Source organism: Cataglyphis hispanica, chromosome 12 (assembly GCF_021464435.1).
Source record: "Cataglyphis hispanica isolate Lineage 1 chromosome 12, ULB_Chis1_1.0, whole genome shotgun sequence".
Taxonomy (NCBI): Eukaryota; Metazoa; Arthropoda; class Insecta; order Hymenoptera; family Formicidae; genus Cataglyphis; species Cataglyphis hispanica.
In genome coordinates, this window is record NC_065965.1 from 1284402 (window position 1) to 1306490 (window position 22089).

A 22089-nucleotide genomic window follows, 5' to 3' on the forward strand; every position below is an offset into this window, starting at 1 on the left:
CTTTTCCCCACGCACTTTTCCAGCGTTTCCACGTCCGTGCGCGGATGATTAATCTCACGGGAGTTATGCGCCTCTAAATATGGATCTCAATTTGTGCCCGTCACTTACAGACGCTTAATCGTTTGAAATTTCCTCGGATAAATGATTAGCGGCATAGTATCGAGAAAAAAAAAAAAAAAACAGAAATCTTCTAGTAAATGATTAGAAATATCTCATATATGTATGCGTACTTATGTCATAATTTCCCTTTTAATTCGTATCATGTTGATGCGATTAAGTTCCTGTATTATCATTACACATAAAAAATTTGTTTATAATATTTTGAATTAAAAATACAGTGTTTAATAATGTGTAATGAGTTGTTAAATAATTTGAAAATAAAACATATAATTCAATAGTGATGTGACGTTGATGAAATATTTAATTAAAAATCTTTATCTGATAATATAGACTATATTATATATTATAGACTATATTATTTCATCTACGTATAATTAATCCAATGCATCATGTAGCCGCATATGCACAAGCGCATTTTCTTTGTATTTCCAAAGTAATTATCGTACGTATAGTAATGTTATATTACGTGTACGTAATTATAAATGCAAATTATTTTGAAAATAAACGTAGTATTATAAAAAACGGATTTTCATTGGGATAGATATCATTATTTTTGCTTATTTTAATTATACGATTATTTATAAAAATAACATGATTATGCAGTAATTTGTTACGTAATGCTGTTATATAAACAGGAGGAAATTTACGTTTCCCGAGAAATCCACGTAAACGAGAAACCTCGGCAATCGATCGTTATCACGCCAGTGGAACCCGAGTTAGTCGAAAGACGATCGGCGAACAAATTTCGCGGTGACTAGCGCGGTTGAAATCGAGTTTAAAGTTTCGACGAGTAGTCCCACGGATGTTAAGTACGTCTAACTGGCGCTTAACACCCGGAAGGCGCGACGGCTCTTCCTTCCGTCAGATTAGAGCTGCTATGAAACATCGAATTAGTACTCCGTCAGTTTCCGCGTTACCTACCCTGCGTGCGATAACTATTTCATATAAGCTTCCTCGTTGTTAGTCGTTATTTTTGTCATTAATTCTGTAAATGGAAAATTATTTGAGACACGCATTTATTTGTCAAAAATTTTAATCAAAGTTTGAAAGTGCAAAATAAAATTTACACAAAAAAAATATGTGTGCTTTTAATTTTGAATACTATTAATTACTGAGCAATTTCTTCATATTATTATATATTTATTAAGATTACATTGCCTGTAATCTTGGTATATATTATAATTCTGCTTTCAATTCAAATTAATAAAACATAAAAGTGCATTGTGTCAAAAGTTTGTATTAATATTGCCAATTAATTTTAAGTTTTTTATATGAAATATATTATTACTTTATATAGATAGAGATCATAGCCACATCTCTGGGATCTTATTTTCCACTCAAACATCCATTTGCAGAATTATTTTTATTATCTGCGATCGTATAAAGTAGTCGGGCGAGACAGATGTATATTAAATTTAAAGTTTTGACATCATCGTCGCTTCGCCGATATGTCAAATTCACGTACTTGGTGAAAACAGTTAGACAGTTTTAGATTGTTGACTTCCTATTTTTGTGCTGGCATCAACTTTCCCTTTAATTAATTCAATGATATGCAATTGAAACTTTCACACATAAATTCGTTTGTTAACACAAAAATTAGAATTAATTGCTTAAGCTACATTTATTATCTATTAAATTGCTTATTAAGCGATTTAAAGATTTTTAAATAAGCTGGCTTTCTAGTCGTAATATATATTATTTATTTTGCATTATATATCGTTTAGTTTTCATATAGAGAAAAAAAGAAAGAGAGGGCAATTTTGTTTCAAGATTGTTTTATGATGAAATTTGCTTTTAATTTCTTTATCGTACCTATTATAAATGCATTTGTGTGTGATATTATTTCTTATATTATATTACGGCAGCATAATTATGTGTGATATAAGTTTTCCTTTTTTTTTTTACATCGTCCTTGGGAAGGAATTTGAGAATATTTATATCACCGCTGTGATACTATGGGCGGCAGTTTGTGTCAGGCGGCTGGTTGGGGGAATTTCATTATTCGTTGCATATTATTACATTTTCTCGGGCGGATACTAGTAACGGTACATCGAATTTAAAGTTTGGGGAACTTCTCCAAATGTTAAATTCGCCTAAAGTGTCGCTTGAACTCCTGTAAGAGGCGCGACGCTCCTCGTCATCGTCCATGTCGGATTAAGCGACGTTGCGAGACATCAAATTACCTTCGTGTTACTTTTCGCAGCAGGGATAATCCACAACGCTAGTATGCGCCAGAGAAAGTAACGCACGTATAGACGCGGCTTAGCATGCCATTGTCCGTCCAGTTTGCACGTCAAAAAAAAATGCGCAACGTGCGATCGAATCTATGTTTCTTTCCAGCCAATTAGACCGTCTGCTTTTTTCTACAAAATTTATCGGAGCTTTCGAATTGATCCTGCATGAAGTAGGATTTTGTTCTTGTCGATAAAATATCGCCAGTAATGAAAGAGATGTTTCAAAAGCGCACGAATTTTACGAAATTTATTTTATGTGCATTCCGATATTTTAAAAAGACGTTTTCAGTTCATTGATTTTTTCCTCCCTTTTTCATTGATATAAATAGCAAGGCTGCTTTTTAGAGTGAAAATTTTATTTTGAAAAAGATCTATTCTGGCTTCTTCAAAAGTGAAATAGTATTTTTCTATAAGGCAATATTTGTTCGATGCACGGTTCTTTTCGAACAATTGTTGCTCCGCGAGCTCGATAAGCTATTCGGATACGATTTCGCCGAACATCGATCGGCCGTGGGTTAAAGTAAAATGGGTTCAATGCGCTCCATTTTAAAAGCGGCTGCTTAAATCATTCAACCTAAAAAAGTATTTTTCGTTTTCTACAGCGAAAAATAAGACTAATTTTTTTAAGCATCTTCCTTAATTACATTAAGTACAGTGATAGGTTTTTTTTTATTCGTACTGTTTGCATCGCCGCTTATTGCACTCCTTTTTGATGGCAAATTTAATCATTGGAATAATACAAGCGCTCGTAGATAGTTGAAAAAAAAATATGAGAAAAATTTTGCATTTTAAACACACGGATATAATATCTTACCGCTAAGACCGGATAAAAATTTTTATATACGCATGCGTATATATATATAGTCTTCATTCTATATCGTACTATATTCTTTATTCTATATCGTCTGTTCTATGATACATAAAAGATAAAACTATCTAGGTGATAGATAATATATGATACTCGATAACATTTTTATATCCTGAATGCCGTCATGATTGTATTAGAGCGCATCCATCCAGGCACAAAGTCCGATCGAAGGATTTCATTCAACATTCAACTTTTATGTTTTACTATTTTATCAGATTGTTTCCGATTGCCAGTCCGCGATCGATCGTATCCGGTATCGTGATTCTTTGACCTCGGAGTTTGATATTGGTGCCGATAAGGCCGCTGCAGATTTCGCGCCACCCCGGCGTGATTGCCCGAGGATGATATCAGATCCATCTTCTTTGGGCGTGAAGAATTCGAAGGAGCAACCGAGGCTGGCTTCTGCCCCCTATATAGGTACGAACGTTTCGCGCGAGATTTTACGAAAAACCTGCTCGAGAAACGTCTCGAGGATTATATAACATCGAAGACGGTTTACTTTACCAAGGTGATCGTGTCATATATTACAGTTTGTTACTATCTCGATTCATGATACCGATATCGAGTCTAATTAGCTAATTTTCACTTAATCATTGAATTTTAGCCGCAAACATTCGGATACATTCTCTACTCTTTGAAAATGTTATTAATTAAAATAGTGATAAGATTTCATCAAAGATCAATGAGTATTTCTCTGATTTTCAGTGAAAGAACTCACACTTTGTTCTTCCATTTTACGTGTGTATGTATTTTATTAATTATAAAGTAAGATTTCACTGAAAAATTAGCCACTAATTAAGTCTTCTCAATGAGACTTCATACTGTTTGCAGTGCAGTACCGACATACTTAAATGTATTTTCTATTTTGCCAAGAAACCGCCATTTTGAATGATTATTTATTCTTACTATAGCTACATAAAAAAGAATCTCTAATAAGATCCTGTCGCAAAAGCCAACTGTTGATATAAACGATTCATAAGATGTGCAGAAACTTTTATAAGCGCATTATATTAATAGTCTAAAGATCTATTTTAAGGCAAAAATCAAAAAGCTGAAGCAAAATGCTAAATAAGCATTTAGTGGAAAATTACGGACTCTTTATGGACTTTATGTTAATGGCACTAATAGCTGATGATAAAATATTTCTATACCGCAAGTTAAATTCGAAAACATAAAATAAACCGATTATAAAAATTTAATTTGCGTTAGCAAAAAATAATATTCTTCAAGTTTTATATATATATCATTATTTTTTTTTTTTTTACCCGATATTCCGCATGTTATAGGAAGAAGTTTAAATAGAGATAAAATTTTGCAAAGGCAAGAAAGTGTTGTACAATTCATATGACACATTTACTCTTTACTTTTCCTTTCTCGTTTTCGGGACGAAAAAATTATGTGTTTCAGGTATGGATTTTATCTCTCTATCCTCAACGAAAACAATTATTTTGCACTCGTAACTAAAATTAAATCGACTTCGGCGTTTAGTTAATGCAGATTCATGCCCGCCGATTTCCGCGGCTGCGTGAGCGTTTTTTGCCGGCGCAGCGTATTCTCTCTAGATTGCTAATAAAATTAAGTTCCGCCGACCAATACTTTCGCGTCAGCCGTGAAATATTTCCTTGCGCCGAGTTTCCAGAGGGGATGGGGAAAAAGGGGCATTAGCGTTGCGCGATTCACCACGATATGATTCAAGCATTTTTCAGCACGAGGAATATCGAGTTAAATTTAATGCAATTTCACGTTACATTATTCCGATAATCTTATCGCGCGTCATTGCCCATTAAACTTATGAGGAAGGCCTTTATCCTTTGCTCATCCACCTCGCACCGACTAATTAATTTATTACATTATAGCTGGCAGCTGAGAATTATTTATATAATATCATTACCGCATATAAATATATGCTATCGATTGTGTAACGTTATCATTACGAAAATTGTTATTACGTAATACATAGACTTTTAGAATTATTATACTTATTTCACATCTTTTTTCTATCTATCAAATATACATATATTCGAGAAATTAATAAAAATAAATATGTAATTTTAAACATTTTGTTTCCATACGTTTAATTAATAATATTAATCGAATGAAAGAAAGAATAAATGTTATTATATAATATTGAATAGAAGTGTTATAAATATATTTAATATAAATATTTATGCGTAATTTTGAACATTAAATCAAAAATTGTTTTATATGAATTAAATTCTTTACTGTCTATGCATATGTGTGTGTATATGTCTATATATGGGTGTAAATATAATATGCGCCAGATATAATATATCAAATTTAAACTTTATATTTTGTTTAATTTTTTAATATTAAAATATAATTTATCTATAATATTTATCTATATATAACATTTTTAATATTAAAATATATTAAATTAAAATATACAAAATGTTATACAAAAAAAATGTTTAAAAGTTAGAATTAAATTTAATAAATGTAAATTTTGTCGTAAAATAATATTATTGCTTATATGATGACCATCAAATAACAAATTCACAAATGTGGAACTGTTATTTTTAATTATGTCATTGTATTCAATACGATTGCTTCTCCAAATTTTTTGTCTCTCTTTTCCTTTTTTTGTGACTTCATATATATTTCATATACTACTCTATATACTTTATATGTCTACAAATAGAATCAAACTGTTGAAAAATAATGAGGAATTGAACGTTGGTGAGATCAGATTAACAAGTGCATTCACAAGTGTCAATGTACGCAAGCAATAGAAGGAAATGATTCTTTATGCCACTTTAACATCTTGCTTGAAAGTAAATGCACGGTTGTATCTACGTGTTAGAAAGCAATTTAACTAGGCTATTCTACATCTAATTGAAAGCAGACATTGTTCAAACACAGTTGATGAGTGAAATGCTTGCAAAGTATTTGACATTATAAATATTCTATCCTGAATATATCTAAGAGAGAGTTTTTCTATTTATGTTTTTCATTACAATAGTAGTAATTCATATATATATTAACAATCAGTAAATATTAAGTAAAATATTTTAAATAAAATTAATAATATATAAAAGAATTAATAAAAATTTCTTTAAATTTAAAATCAATAGAATTTTGTCAGCAAAATATTATTTAAATATTTTATAATTAATTTAAAAAGATTAAAGTTATTATAAAAATATATCTTCAATATTGCATCAAAGCCATCATTGAGAATCTTATAAATAAATAATCTTATAAATAAATAAATCTTATAAATAAATAAATAAATAATTAATATTAAAATATTAAAATAGAGAGAGATTTAAACTTATACATAAGATAAAGATTTAAGCTCTGACGGCGTTTGGAAATCAGGAAATCATCTAGTGATTGCTCGTTTAATTGTTACGTGGGGTGTAAGAATCTTAACGTATAATAGACACTCGGATAATATCGTGAGCAGTCTAACGATCGAGGTGAGTCGACAAGGAGAGAACTTTAGTACTCTTGAGTGAGCTTCGAAGTCGGTTTTAAGCCGTTATTAAGGAACGCGTATTATCGATGACCGAATAGTATTTGACCACTCGAGAAGATTTACGCCGAGATAGAACCGGCGAAAGCTCATTTAAAACAATATAAATGTATTGTAAGAGTATTTTTCATTAAGTGCGATATATTTTTCACGAATGCGCTAAAATAATAGATCATATTGGAAGTGAGATTGTATATATAAGTGTAGAACTTTAAAATGTTATAATTTTCGAATATCGTTGTTGATTTAAATGGATATGTGGATTTTAACAAGAGTTTGAAAAATTCAACTTCCTCTCTCCCTCTTTCTATATCGTTTTTTAAAATAAATAACTTATATAAACATAGATAGTGAATACCCACTTGATGAAATTTTGCCCGTTGAAAATAATCGCGAGCGATATTTTTCTGCTTACACAAGCAACTCTGCATGACAGCTATATAAAACATTTATATTGAATTTAGCAGAGGCTTGATTCTCTCTCTCTCTCTCTCTCTCTCTCTCTCTCTCTTTCTCTCTCTCTGGCGAGTTTTGCGCGTCGACGTGCGAGTTCGCGGACTGTTTTGCGGTTGCGAGGTGCCATTACGATTTCCGACATAAGTGGATATCGGGGATAACGTCGTACGACTTTAACGAGGCAGACGATCACCGGCCCCAAGTACGGAAGTTCGACATTCTCCGAAGCCTGCCTTAAGCCGCTATTACTCGATTCATCCTACACAGAGCTTGCAACTTAAGCGGAAAGTGGAGCACGAGGTGATTCCTTCCATGCAACGGAAGCTCGTCTTGTTATAAGTATATCGATGCTCGGCAGTTGTCCGTTCAAATTGTCACGATTATTATACGTTTTGCATTATGTCACTGATTATTGTCTCGCTTTAAGTCACGTTTATCGAGACGATCCGCGATCCGTATAACAAGCGCTCGTTATAATTCTTGTATAAAGGCAATCATGTTAACGCGACCAGTTAACATCAAATGCAATGTGCGTGCATTACATAGATAATGATTACGTAGATAAGAGACGGATTCTAATTCCGCAGGTCATTTTACTGGAACATCCCGCTGATCTACAAGAGAGTCGAATGATAGTCTAGTATCGTGGAACAGCTTTAAGACAGACGGGCGCTTTTAGTTCGCAAGCTTGGAAGTTTAACAACCTCGGCGCGGGCTTCTAACGGATCTTGAACCCTTATTACAGTACACGTACATCGATAAGACAGTTTTCCAAAGTCTGACCTCTTGAACAAAGGCTTTATCTGTCGGGCGCAGAGCAAGTTAGATCCATCTATCTAGCTATAATCTTGCTGGTCAAACTCGCCTTTGCATGCACCGTACGCTGACTCGTTTAATAAATTATTCTTGTGTTATTATTACATTTGTGAGACATTTTTAATAATTGTGACTTATTAATTATTAAAAATTAAATTTAATGTCTTCACGTAGAAAAATTAGAAAGTTGAAATAAGAAATAAAATTAACTTTATTAATTATTATATTATATTTTACTAATTATCTATAATATTGAGTTTTACTAATTAAACTATTCAATTTTAATTAATTTACAATATAAATAAATGAAGATGAAAAAGAAGATCACAATGTTGCGTTTTAAATTTTAAAAACCATTTAATTGTAAAACTGGCTAAATTATTAAATATACAAATTGGACACGCAAATATAACGCATAATATAACAGTATTTAAAAGATACTGGTATATATAATGAATTTATTGGTGAGATAATAAGCAATGATGGGAGTTTGTTAATTTTCAGCGATCTAATCTTCTTGCACTAAACTTCAGATGAGAACTAAGAAAATAGCAATGAATAGGTCGGAAAATGAAAACCATGAAAACCAAGGGAGCTTACGTACGTGTTGCGAATAATGGAAAAGCACGACTGCTTGTTGCCTCGAAGCGCACTAATGACTTGAGAGTCGAACTAATCATCGTCAAGCCATTGATCGATGGATAAGGAAGTAATATGGACGGAAATCGAGAATCGACATCGTCATCAACTACGGGAACAAAACATTTCCTATTCATCATCCGCATTGGGCATGTCAAGCTACTTAAAACTTAATCATCTGACTTCATATACGAATAATCCCTAAGTCGCATTACGTGTAATGGGTATTATATTTAGCTTTCTCATGCTCTTAGATAGGACCGCAATTTTATGTGGTTAATAGCTTAAACAATTATATTTTTTTAAGCAACAAAAAAATTAAAATTTCTGTATTGCAATTTAACGATTCTATTCAATTATGATTAAATATAACAACCTTTCTTTTTAATAATGAAAACATTTAGATTACTATTCTTTTTCTCTCTATTCTTTTTTCCCATTCCCGTTACACTTATTACCATAATTAAAATGTTTAACTTGGTTTAAGGCATTAATTCAACGATTAATAGCATAATCGGTTTATAATAGGTGTTGTAGAACTTTTGTACAATGAAAATAATAATCCTAACGCATGGTCGATGTTAAAAGGCACTATTAATAATTAGGGATCGAACGCAATGTTCCGCAATGTTTATGTTAGTAAGCACAATACTTGGATATTTACGCTCAAACGAAATGAACTACGCTAGTTATCGCAGTAGTTAGGGACCGTGTTTGTCAGACTGGCAGAGCATACGAGTCACGAGCTGGTCAGTATTTATTTACGCAGTTATTTACACGTTTTAATCGTGAGCTATTGCGGACGTTTCTTGTTGATTGTTGTTTTGGCTAAAATAAAGGCGTCGGGAATTATATGCGGAATGAAATGACGGCGAATGGAATTCGACAAAATTGATTTTGCTACATCGATTGTAGGCGATTAACAAACGTCGTCGCCGTGTCTTGACGATATATTGAATTTTATTTACGACTACAATCAATTCCACATGCCTCGTCAGTAATGATCGTCAAGCATTGCAAATCGATGGACGCAACAGATGGCGTGCGTCGTTATTTCTGCAAAACCCAATTGGCACGTGCACAAATTTACTTCACGTGTGAGTATAACACTTCGAGAAAATAATTAAATAACAGCGAGATTAAAAAAAAAAAACTATGGCATCGTAATCAATCATCGTTTGAATGCCTGAAATTCTATACTAGATAACTTTGCTTTTTCAATCCGTCAATAATGCTCAAGGAAAATACAACAAGTATTAATCTTGTTTAGCTTGCAAACATGCTCATTCGCAAAAATTTTCACAAATTGCAAATTAATTAAAAAAAAATATATCATGGATAAAAGTGTGCATAATGAGATAATTATTGCATTTCTATCATTGTATATACCTTTCAATTTTTCAATTAATGTCTATAGCAAACAATATCCGGATAATTGGCCGAGTGCGATTACATCAATAAAACGAGCAATATGTGCGATAAAACGCACATCATGCCGTATAATTGCCGAATTGCCTTTTTTTTCCACAAAATAATATCTATTCACAAAAAAAGAGGAAATGTTTGCCGTATAACAAAAAAAAAAAAAAAAAGAGAAAAAACAATTTTGCACGTTTTCTCATATGCGAGATGTATTTATGCAGGAAAATATGAATAAACGTGTAGCAACACATGACCTAGTTTTTTTAAAGCAATTCCGCTGTACGGGGCATTATGTTATCGTTGTATCCTCGTATAACGCAACTCTGACAGTTACGTGTTAAAATAAATTTAGTTTAAAACTCGATATTAAACTATGCAATCAGTCCCAAATGCGATGCATCTATATCTATATACATTAAAACAAAAAAAAAAATATCAGATGTACAAAATAAATAATATAATTAATAACAATAATAAAATCGATTATTCAATCGCACAACGTTTTATTTTATGCAAGTAAAAGATTTTAAAATATAGCTTGCTTCAATATCGCCACACGCGACCTTCAATAAGAACCCGCTTCTTGACTCGCTAAATAGACCACATCAGCCGCAATTCGCGGCTATACACGACAATAAATTGCAATTCGAAACAAGCTTAAAACTTTGTGCATTCTGTGGCGTGACATTGGCATTAAACGCCATCGATGTGTGCGCGCCGCCGTTTACATACGCGCGACATACATTGATACTCAGGATACGTTGCTGACTCCATGACACGGATTGAAAGGCTATTTGCCGCGGTAGACGGTGTCCCCGCTTTCAAGTTTCGCTCGCGGCTAAAGTAAATTTCGCGTGTCCCAAGAGCGGCACCAACTACAGACTGGGGGATGTTCAGCAATGAGTAAGCGATGCGTGAAGCTACAGGCGTCGCGCCCGAGAGCAACCCCTATTTGTATTACCGTACCGCACAGCCATAGCGCATACCGCATACTGAGGCCAGACATATGTACAGTCACGGGTATACAAATGTCGCAATTTAATATCGTGTTCAAGTCCACCTGTTTCGGAAGTGCCTTTTATTCTTCGCGTCGTAAACGCGACATCTTGATCGCCCCTTCGTTTCACTCGTCCCTAGATACCCGTCGAGACTAAAGGACAATACATATGTGCGCGCGTAATAATATTTTTACGTGTCATTATATTATCGAGTAAATTTATAGCCCCGCAATCTTCGTTTGTATTTTCCTCGCGTATTTTGGTGTCAAATAATTTATAGTCCGAGAAAACTCGCTATATATCTGTATATACATACGCGAATGGACGATACGATGCAAGTCCGCGGCTTTTAATCGTAACTGCTGGCTTAACCAGCCGGCGAATTCGTCGACATATCCGACACTGAAACCGTTTCCATGTAATCCTCGAAACTCCGCATTCCTCCCCCCTCGCCTCTCCACCCCCTTTACGTTATTCTATACGCACGTCCGATTACTTCTCATCGCTCAATGCTAGTTATTTTTTGCTTACATTTATTCGGGATTTAGTCTGGATATTTTTCCCTTGTTATTATGAATCGCGATATCTCAGGGTTTGTTTTGTCGTGATGAAAAACTTTTTTGAATTTTATATTTCGCGACATTAACAAGGTCGATTTCATTACCGAAGTTGATGAAGCTCGGTCTGAATTAATATTGATTGATACGCGGAAATGATCCCGCTGGAAGCGAAAGAATCTTCATAAGAGAGCTAATTATGTGCGTAATTAATACGCGTGCTGTTGAATTTTAAATGAATATTAGCACGTATATCCGTTGCATTTATGTGAATTGTAACAGATCCGCAACAGTTGGCAATTTTAATTATCTCTTTGCATGACATATCATTAAATTCTCCATGTTATAAATAAACTTTAATTTAGTATTTTGAGATTTATAATATAATACATATAAATCATTGTTAGATCAAATATATGTTGAATCTGAATTATGTTTTTATTAATTAGCACATCACTTTATATCCTAGGCTATTATACATTTTAGATATGTGTGTGGAATAATAAGTTAGAATCTTAAAACTCTCTCCTCACATTTTTTCCTATCATTTATTTATAGTTTTTATGGTAATTAATTTAAAGCCAATTAAAAAAAAAATCAAAAGTAAATAGTTATGAGTCGAAAATAAATACTTTCCAAGAAGTAAACTTCACATAAAATTACAAACATCAAAAAGAAAATCACATTGAAAAGTAAATTTGTATATTAAACTTCAGACAAAATTTATTTACACGGATTTTTAATTTTAGAATTTTATTTGAAAGAAAATATTTTAATACATTAAAATCGTTGAAGTTCAATAGTCCTTACCAATAATAAATAATGATATTTCTCGATTAAAAAAAAAAAAAAATCGATTCCAGATTAAAGAATGTGTTGATGTGAAAGACGACTCACTAGGCTTAAAACAACTCGTCTACATAACTCGCTTAATATCTCGGGAAGAAAACGTGATTTTTGAAACGCACATTGTCAGGTCGACACGAAGCACGAAACACAACGTATACATGTAACTTTGCTAACTGATACGCGCAACCCTCGTCGAAATAGAGACTGATAGGCGAACGCGTGCAGAACCGTATTTCCACAACAGATTGCTCTGTTGGATCCTTACATGCGAAATCCAGAATAGCGATCAATGAGCGGCACGAGGGGGGAGAGGGGGAGGGAGGGCTTCGAGCTCGAAGCGGGACTGGCATCGAAGGGTGAGGGGAGGGTGGAAGAGAATGGCGGGAGGAGGGGAGGGGGGGAAAGGGACGGGTGGCTGAAGGTTGGCCGCGGCATTCAACGGGGCTAACTCTATCCTGGCAAATTACATTTCCATCCCGCTACGTGATAGGTGCAGCAAACATGCCCGTCAACGTCCGACTGAGTTTCTCGCTGATTAGTTACACTCGACGTGGATTATATTTCCGAAGCAATTAATTAACAAAGTTCCGGCGGGTCGCGTATGTCCGTGCATGTACGACCGTATTCGCGAAGAACGCGTCGTCGTGCGGAGATCGCGATTAAGAAGAGAGAGTGAAAAGAAAAAAAGGAAGAGAGAGATAAAGAGTGAGGGGGAGGGAGAAAGAAAGAGAGAGAGAGAGAGAGAGAGAATTTGAGGATGTCGGGGTGTATATACGGGGGTGACAGAGGAATGAAATTTCTTGCGGTAGAACGCGCGAGAGAAACCACCATGGGCAAGACTTGTCGGGGGTATTATCGGTTCGCCCTAATGGAAACTGTCACTGAGATGTCCACGGTAAAGCCGACCAAGGGCTGACCAATCGCACATTCGACTACTTGCGACGGATATTGCTTCATATAAACGATGTGGCAATCTTTTTTCTTTCTTTGGTAATATATGGTTATTTTTTAATCGTTCTCTGTATTTGTATGAGCTAATGTATATATTTTGTATTTCTACAAAATTTATTTAAAATTATAACGGAGCTTATTTTATTTAAACAAAAGAAATATGATCCTATCTGGACGTGACAATGTAAGAATCAAAGAGCGTATAAATCTGCGCGAGTATCGTAAACAATGTTTACCGATAGTTTAACGTTTACATGACAAAAATATAAACAAGATATAAAAAATATATATACAATATATAAAATATTGTTGGAATTGATAAGCGTTTGTATATGTTATAAGACACTCGTAGCGATATCAGTTGTTCTTCACAACAATTTATTTATTTTTTGCGTGCCGAGTCGCGAAAGCGTAATTTACAATATTCCTTTGATACCGTATATCAAAAATGAATTGAAATTTCAAGAGACATTATCAATTTTTACTCACCGAATCAGCAGTTCTGCCGGCGTAGAAACGGAGCGCGTTGTTATTCCTTGCGACAGCGCGTTCATCCAACATCCAACCTCCTCAAGATTGCTCCGGAAAGATGCAACAGTGAAACATCTGATTGCAGAAATTCATCGTCGACACGACATCGGCTCTCATCTTATATCCACCTTATCTTCCACCTTTTCTCTCTCTCTCTCTCTCTCTCTCTTTCTCTCTTCTCGAAAGTCCTATTTGGTACACAAGACGCGCTTCATCGATTGAGTTTCTCGCTTTTTCTCTCTCAATGTTTTTCCAAACTCGCGTGATATAGATACGCGAGGAGCAAATGCGAGGGGTAAAAGAGCGAGAGGAAAGGAAAAGGAAGAAACGATGTTATACGCGCGGTTGCCAGTCGCAGACTGAACTCGCGATCCGCGAGTAGCATCGATTTCGGTAGAGGGGGAAGGAATACGGGCGGGAGGGGAGGGGGTAGAGCACTGTGGAGCGTAGTAGGGACGGGACGGCTTGTGGCGTGAGAGCAGGTGAATCGAGAAACGGGAAGATCAACAAGAAAGAAGGAGAGCAACGAAGCAGTCCAGCCTATGTGCGGTATCATGCTAAAGCGAACGGGCTGGACGCTTACATCCAGTGACTACTCCGAGTAGTAAGCGCTAGGGTAAGCTCCGGCCCCGAGCCTGGCCTGCTGCTGGTTATGTCGGAGCAGATAAAGATAACAGCCGCATAAGTGATTCGGCCGCGTGGCTGACTATGCACGCACAGCAGCCACTAACTCGTTGAGAGAGTGTTTTGATACGAAAAAATATTTATAGGTTTTTTTTTTTTCAATTTTATATCGATTACGATTCTTATTCTGTCATGACGATTCCAGATAATGATAAATGATAATCCGTGTATCGTGCTTATTCCATATTTCATGGAATTATAATCTTTTTGTTTTGCCATTATTCAATATTATCGTATTATTTTCGAAACATTGTAAAGATATTTTTGCAAAATAAATTGCTTTTTTATTACTTTTTTTTGTGAGGGATTTTTTATCTAACTGAAAAGGAATTTAATTATACATTGATTAAGAAAATACATGTATGTAAATTATTATTGGTTTTTTTTTCTGTTTATTAAAATAAAATGCAGGAATTTATGCAAGTAATTTTGTGAAAATTTGATATTGATTTTTATATATTTTATATATTCTATTATTTGCTTTATTTAATTATTATGATCAAATGAATTGTGTGGTTTATATTAATATTTATCATAAATATATTTAAAAAAACATTGTAATATAATAAATGTTATTTTATTCACCAACATTTATTTAAAAAATATTGAAAATATGCACAATGTGTGTATATGTTTTAGTACTGTAATATTATTTAATATTAAGCATTACCAGGATACCAATTCAGTCTAATTAATATCGGTTTATATCTGCATGTTATATTTTTTTGCAAAACATCTATTATTTTACGATTGCAAAATATATTTGTATTGTATTGTATAAAAAGTTTTCACTTATAATTGTTTTATTTTATTTCAATTGCGTTCTAAAAAAAAATTTCGTAATCGGTTGACCTCAAATGTGCGTGGTGTTGAATGGTTCGCTAATGCCAGAGTTCGTTTGTTGCGATTGTCGATCGATACACGATGGTGACGATAATTGTCTATCAAGGACGAATTCAATGTTGTCACAATTGACAACAACAAGCGTCAGTAACTTATAAAGCGTAAATAGATTTTATTTATGTTGCTACGAGAGAGAGAGAGAGAGAGAGAGAGAAATATGATATATAATTATAAATTATATATGTATAAGAAGAGAGTATATTAAAATAGCCATTTTCTTCTTGTTCAAATTTTATGACATTGTCAAATTCAATTTTTTAAATGTAATTTTGTTACTTTTCCATATTTACTTATTCTATATTTAGTTTTTAAATGCAAAGCATTTTAATTCTAGAATTCAGGTTATCCGTCAATCTGTTTAGGTACAAATTGGTAACAATTTTCAATAAGACAGACGTGGATATATTTGTAATATGTTTTTAAAAAACATATATATGCGTATATATATATATATATATATATATATATATATATATATATGCATTATATATATGTGTGTGTATATATGTTTGTAGATAAAGTGCAATTTGTGCTCCTTGATTTTGCATTCCATTTATTCTTCTTTTTTTTAGAAAGGCCATTTGTACCGATATCGAGCATGTTATCCGTTTGATTCCCGGTTGTTATGAAGAAGAATATATCGACAAGAGTATAGCGAATTGCGCACTCTGCAGTTTCATCTACCGATTGCCGATCCACTAACATTCGTATCCATGCGAGATACCGAAACAAGCCTTGCAATATCCCTTGCAAACGTGGCCTGCGTTCGTTTTGCGTTGCGGCATACGCCGATTAAAATAGATGTAGATATATACAGGCATGGGACTGCAATTGCAACGCTTTGTTTTGTGATCTTGTTTACCATAAGCTTTATTTTTGTTGACTTTCAGCGACTTGCGCGTCCAACCGCGACTTTACGTTCAGACAAGCTTCACGCGAGTATTCTTATGCGATTAATTAGCTTTTTACTAGTAGATATCGCGCGCATGCAAATGCGCGCAATGTAATCAAGAATGAATGAATAAGCGTAAAATAAAGTTACTTTGTCACACCTCTCTTAAGATCTTAACGCGCAACATGTGTAGACCGTAACTTTTAATTATGTACCTCACTAAAAGAAGTGAAAACAGCGACTCACGATTTTCTTCGATATATTCCTCGATCAATAATGCGTCGCGATAGCATGCCGAATCGCATTATTATTACGATGGGGGACTAGGCTTTTATACGATCTAACGTAAGTTATTTTTAGTTCCTTTCATTTATAGTCAGATTTCTGAAATTGTACAAAGGCAAAGTCACGAAGAACTATATTATTATTGATAAGCTTTTTATATTTTTCTTGTCATCAATCTTTTATATTAAAATTATTATTTAATATAGTATCGTAGACGCGTACTTCATTAATTAAGTTTATATAAAATATGTATGTGAAAGATATTTGTTCTTTTTGCTTTTTCTCTCTTGTCTCAGAAATTAATGATAAATCGTTCACAGGCACGCCACTTCCAACACTGATAAACGCTGATATAGATTGTGTATATGTGTAATATAAAGCGCGGATATGTCATCGACTTTTACTCATCAGTCAATTGAATTATTTAAAACGTCTCTTAGAATTCGTAATTGACAAGTATAAAATAGGTAAATTTTTGTCTATAAATTCTAAATATATTCTCGCTACAGTGTACCTTATTTTTATATCGTATATCCTCTTTTTAAATTATTACTTATAAAACGATTTTCTTGCGAAAGTTTTAGACTCGCATGGCGATTATTTCTAGTCCGATAAAAGAAATATTCAATTGTCAAGCGAGCGCGACTATCATGCATTATTTATCGAGTTGAGACGATGTTTGTTGATTCGTAGTCGGCAATTTGGCTCCGCCGTCAAAACCAACAAACGAAGCGCGGTATTAAATCGTGCTAGCAGTATGGGTGCATGCCATATAATCGCCCTATAATTCCGAGATCGATACACGACAAAAGAGACGGGACGCACTGACATCAGCCGGTCAATTAGGTATAATGCGAAGAAAATTGTACGTAATATCATAGGGATCGTACAAGTTGGCAGTTAAATGCTTTACGACGCAATTGGATTTCGTCATTAAACATGAGAATGCTAAAATCGACAACTTATAAACATATTTTCGTCTGGTCGAATAAAATAGATTTAAATCGATAAGATACGCATATGCAAAAAAGATGACGATGCAGTTAAATCAGACGAAACGGATATAAATAGCACAATGATTTCATAAAATTGATAATTTCATTTTGCCGTAGCTATTTTCATCGACTTTCATTATCGAATATTGGGCATTATAATGATTTAACAACCGTACCAGAGTTTGCAGTTAGCAGCTAGAGTAACATATGTATGTGCGGCAAATAATGGCAAGACGATGATAAAATTTGATGTGACAAATTGCTCGTAAATGATGAGATGATCATTATCGATATTAGATAATACCGTCAGTAACAAAGGGGCGATATTGGTTTATGATCTGATATTGAAATTAGCAGGAAAGTCGATTAATTTCGAAAATGTTATGCAAATTCTTGCGTTGCATTGTGTTGACATGAGGGGCGCTCGCGGTAGTCCTTTATTGATCTAAAGTGGCGTAATAATGAGGCTCTACGTAATTCATGGCAATTATTTTTTAATTAATAGTGCAAAATTAATCAGGACGTCGGGTGACCTCAACATATTTCGTAAATCCTCTTAATAAATTGCATGATAATTAATTCAAACGATGAGTATGGCAAGCGGTGTCAAAGCTTTTAATGCCGTTCGTAACGTAAAGTGGCGAACGCATTCCTGAATTGTTAATGAGATTAACATGCAAACTATCGAAATATTTTCCGAAATTTATTTCCCAATTCTCTGTTTTAAATTGATTATACATATATATATACATATATATGAGGAATATTCTCGCAAATAATTTCTCATCTGACAGTAAAGCGGATCATCTTACCTATCGTGGGCTTACTTACTACGAGAATGTGACACTGCACTTCATCATTAAGAGTACAGGCAGTCGTTAAGCCTTGTTCCGGCATCACGTTGCTAGTATACCGGTGAAATATTAGTTATATTAAGATACATGACGCGAAAATTTGTGCTAAGAACTATTCATAATTAGATCGATGATAAATATACTTTTGGCTTAAAAGAAAACGATACAATATCGTTTATAATATTTTTAAAGTTTACATTGTCAAACAGATATCTAATTTATCCTGCTAATTTATAGCGGGATCGAGAACCTGCTGTTAAACAATTTTCTCCTTTATCCGGGATTCTCGTTCTTGTCGGACATACAAGGAATGACGTGAAACAGCTGATTATAAGTGCTTGTAAAGATTGAATTTCTGCAAAGTTTATTATCCTAATCATAGTGTAAAGACGTTATTTTTTACGATTTATTTTACGATATAATGAAAAAGAGACTGATTTAAATAAATAGAGTATAAAATAATTTCTTCCAAACTTTAAAAAAAAATAGAGTTACAAGAAAGTTGCTAGCAATAAGTCCGTATCTACAAAGACATCGAAAGAGACAGAGAGAGATCGGTTGCAGGACAGGAAGGTCTTTGTGAGAGAACGATAGACGATGGTCCGTCGCACCATGTGCTAACTTAACTGAAAGGATTACGGGCTTAGTTAATGGATGCCTCTCGTACGGTTCGGGGTGACCACTGTGTTAGCCTACGTCGTGGATACGATGCCCCTTAGCGCTCGATGGATTTCCAAAATCTTTCGTAATAAATGCCGGGTTATGTGACTAGGGTCACCGAGGCATTTCGTGGCCCTTGGGCCGTTTATGGTCTTCGGAATTAACGGCTTTGGCCAACATCGATTTTAGATTAGCTCGTAAGGACCAGCCGAATTCGTGGTCGAGGTTCGCTATTTTCACCATTGTTTATTGAAGCAACCTTGCCGCAATGGAAGATAATTGATCTGTTTAGACTTTAATGCAAGATAAAAATTTCTTTTTTTTTGTCAAAATTTATTTATATTCAAAATTAGTATACTATATTAAAAATAATGTATTGTGTGCACATATCATTCTCTTTTTACATTAAATATTCTTTTTTATATTTATTATTCTCGTTACGTTATAAAATCACTCATATAATTTATATCAAATAGAATTAAATATTTGAGAATTGAAATTTATGATGTGATTTTAAAATAATTATTTCTTTAAAATAATCTTAGGACTCTTAAGAGACGCGTAAATGCATTATCCTTTATCCTACTTGGAAAAAAATACTTGGTTATATTTCCTTGATAAATCATAGAAGATTGATACTAAATTTTACGTAAGTTTTTACAGGATCTTGTGCACGTTAGGCTTGATCTAGATGACCGAGAAAGTCGACGAATAATGCGCGCTCGCGTTATTTATTGCCGGCAGGTATAGTTGGTGAAAAGTTGCCGTGATATCTCGGCAAAGAGGCAAAGTAGAAGAGGCCCTCGGCACTCACAAATCTGCAGAAAGATATTGGCAGCTTGACTCGACTCGTTCTATTTCCACTTTTTTATCCGAGAATCAATTCTTGACCGGCTACGTGCATCGGGAATATTTTCTCATTTTGTCGTGGAACTAATCCTCGCAGTCTCTACATACATGAATGTATTGTATAAAAATTGTATTTTTTTACTTTGACAATTTGTTTCTGGTAAACTAAATATTTGTTAAATTGACGAAATCAAATATGATATTGAACATTTGACATCCAAAATAACAATTTTTATCAAACATGATAATTGATTGTATTTTAAATCAAAGTAAAAATTAAATACAATGTCGAGAATCTAGTTTAAAATTACAAATTTAATATGACGGATTAAAAAGTAGAAAAATTGTCGAGTTTCCATAAATATTGCTTATATCGTGAGTTCCTTCGTGCAACAGCGAAAGCTATGACAACAATGCTCTTGCATATCACATTTTATATGCAGGCAATTAGGGAGAATAAACCGAGAGGTACAGCAAACGTTTGCGATCTCTTGAAGAGACGTGAAATATGATTTTATGTGCCAAGACCTCGTAAATGTTTTACAAGAAAGATTCTTATCTCGAAAACTCACGAAGTTTGAAAACGACCGATCATATGATAATGATAGATGCACGCTACATTATTTTTTCATCGAAATTAAGTGTAAGCAAGTGCGAGTATCAAGTCAACGTTCATACAATCATTATCGTGTTCATTATTTCGCCAGAACGCGCTCTCTTCCCTCTCGTTATATTTTGAGTGCTCGCAGCTTCCACGCGTTTACGTATCGTTGTATCGCGAAGTGCTTTTGAAATTGATACCATCCAACCGTGGCCGTTGGTAGAGCGTAATGCCAGTCATTTTCGGGCACTCGATCACCTATGTGAGTCCTATGGGTTACACAGATCAGTTTTTATCATTAGCATCCGAGCGCGCTCTTATAAATATTTCATTGTCGCAGTAACAGCCCGTGCTCTTGCCGTTGCTATTGCTGTTGCGATCCCACCGCGTTCGCGAATTCTTGATTTCCATTCGTATCCACGCTGGGGATAACTCGCCAGAAACTGACCGTGGGCAGTAGATAGCGCGCGCCAATGAAATCCCGCGGGTTCAATTTTTTCCCCGACCTCGTTTCTGTTCGATCTCCCTTTCCCAACGAGCGATTCTTCCGCATTTTACATTCTGCCGTCCACGTTGACCGCCAACGCAATACGTACGCACAACCAACCGCAAAATTGCAAATGCATCGCGATTCTCTGTGCGAGCCTCCTCCCCTCCTTCTTCCCCTCTCACTCTCTCCCTCTGTTTTTTTGTTTCACGTGCGTCTCTTTATTTAAAATCATAACTTTTTCAGCCAGTCGATAAACTGCGCGTAACCATGCGTGTACGCAGCATCGTTTGTCGCGCCGCAGATGCAGCAATACATACCGCAGGTGTTACAAACACAAACTCCATCGCGAACAAATCCCTCGGAAAACGGTAGCTACCATGATTAACTCCTAATAAGCCAAGGGAAAGGATACGTTAATAATTGAGTTTGCAAGCGTAGGTGAAGCCAGTCCCGGCAATAGTCATTGACGATGCAAACTTCTCATTACGGAGGATAATTAAAACACGCGAATATTAAAACGATGACCTTAATTACGGCGCATCGTACGTTGTTGTTAATGCAACACAGATAACGCTTATTCTCCGCAGCCTTTGTGTTAATCCAATCATAAGAATTATTGATAATGATTGGTATATTTAAATGCCCCCGAGATTATTTAATCACGATATTCGTGGAGACAAGAACTAATACATTATCAACTGTAATTATTGATATAGAACGACGTAATCAATGAACACTACCGTCTCTATTTATACAAAAAAAAAAAAATTACAATCAATCGTAATTAAAACGACATTAATTTCGAAAAATTGTTGATTACTTTGTTCATATCAAAGTGTAACAGGCTTCGTTATCTAGCAATGTCATTCTGGCTCTTTTACGCGTGCACACGCAGCGTCAAAGTATATAAATATTAGGTGCGGCGGTCGCGTTGGCGTT

At 34.5% G+C, this 22089-nt stretch overlaps 1 protein-coding gene across 1 annotated transcript in view; it reads right to left on the bottom strand.

Moving 5' to 3' along the window:
* LOC126853359 (discoidin domain-containing receptor 2-like) overlaps positions 1–14282 on the bottom strand; it is a 73206-nt gene extending 58924 nt beyond the window's left edge. The window contains exon 1 of the mRNA XM_050599011.1: positions 13896–14282. The gene's annotated coding sequence lies outside the window, so the exon portion shown is untranslated. The remainder of the gene's footprint in view (positions 1–13895) is intronic.
* Between the last annotated feature and the right edge of the window lie 7807 nt (positions 14283–22089).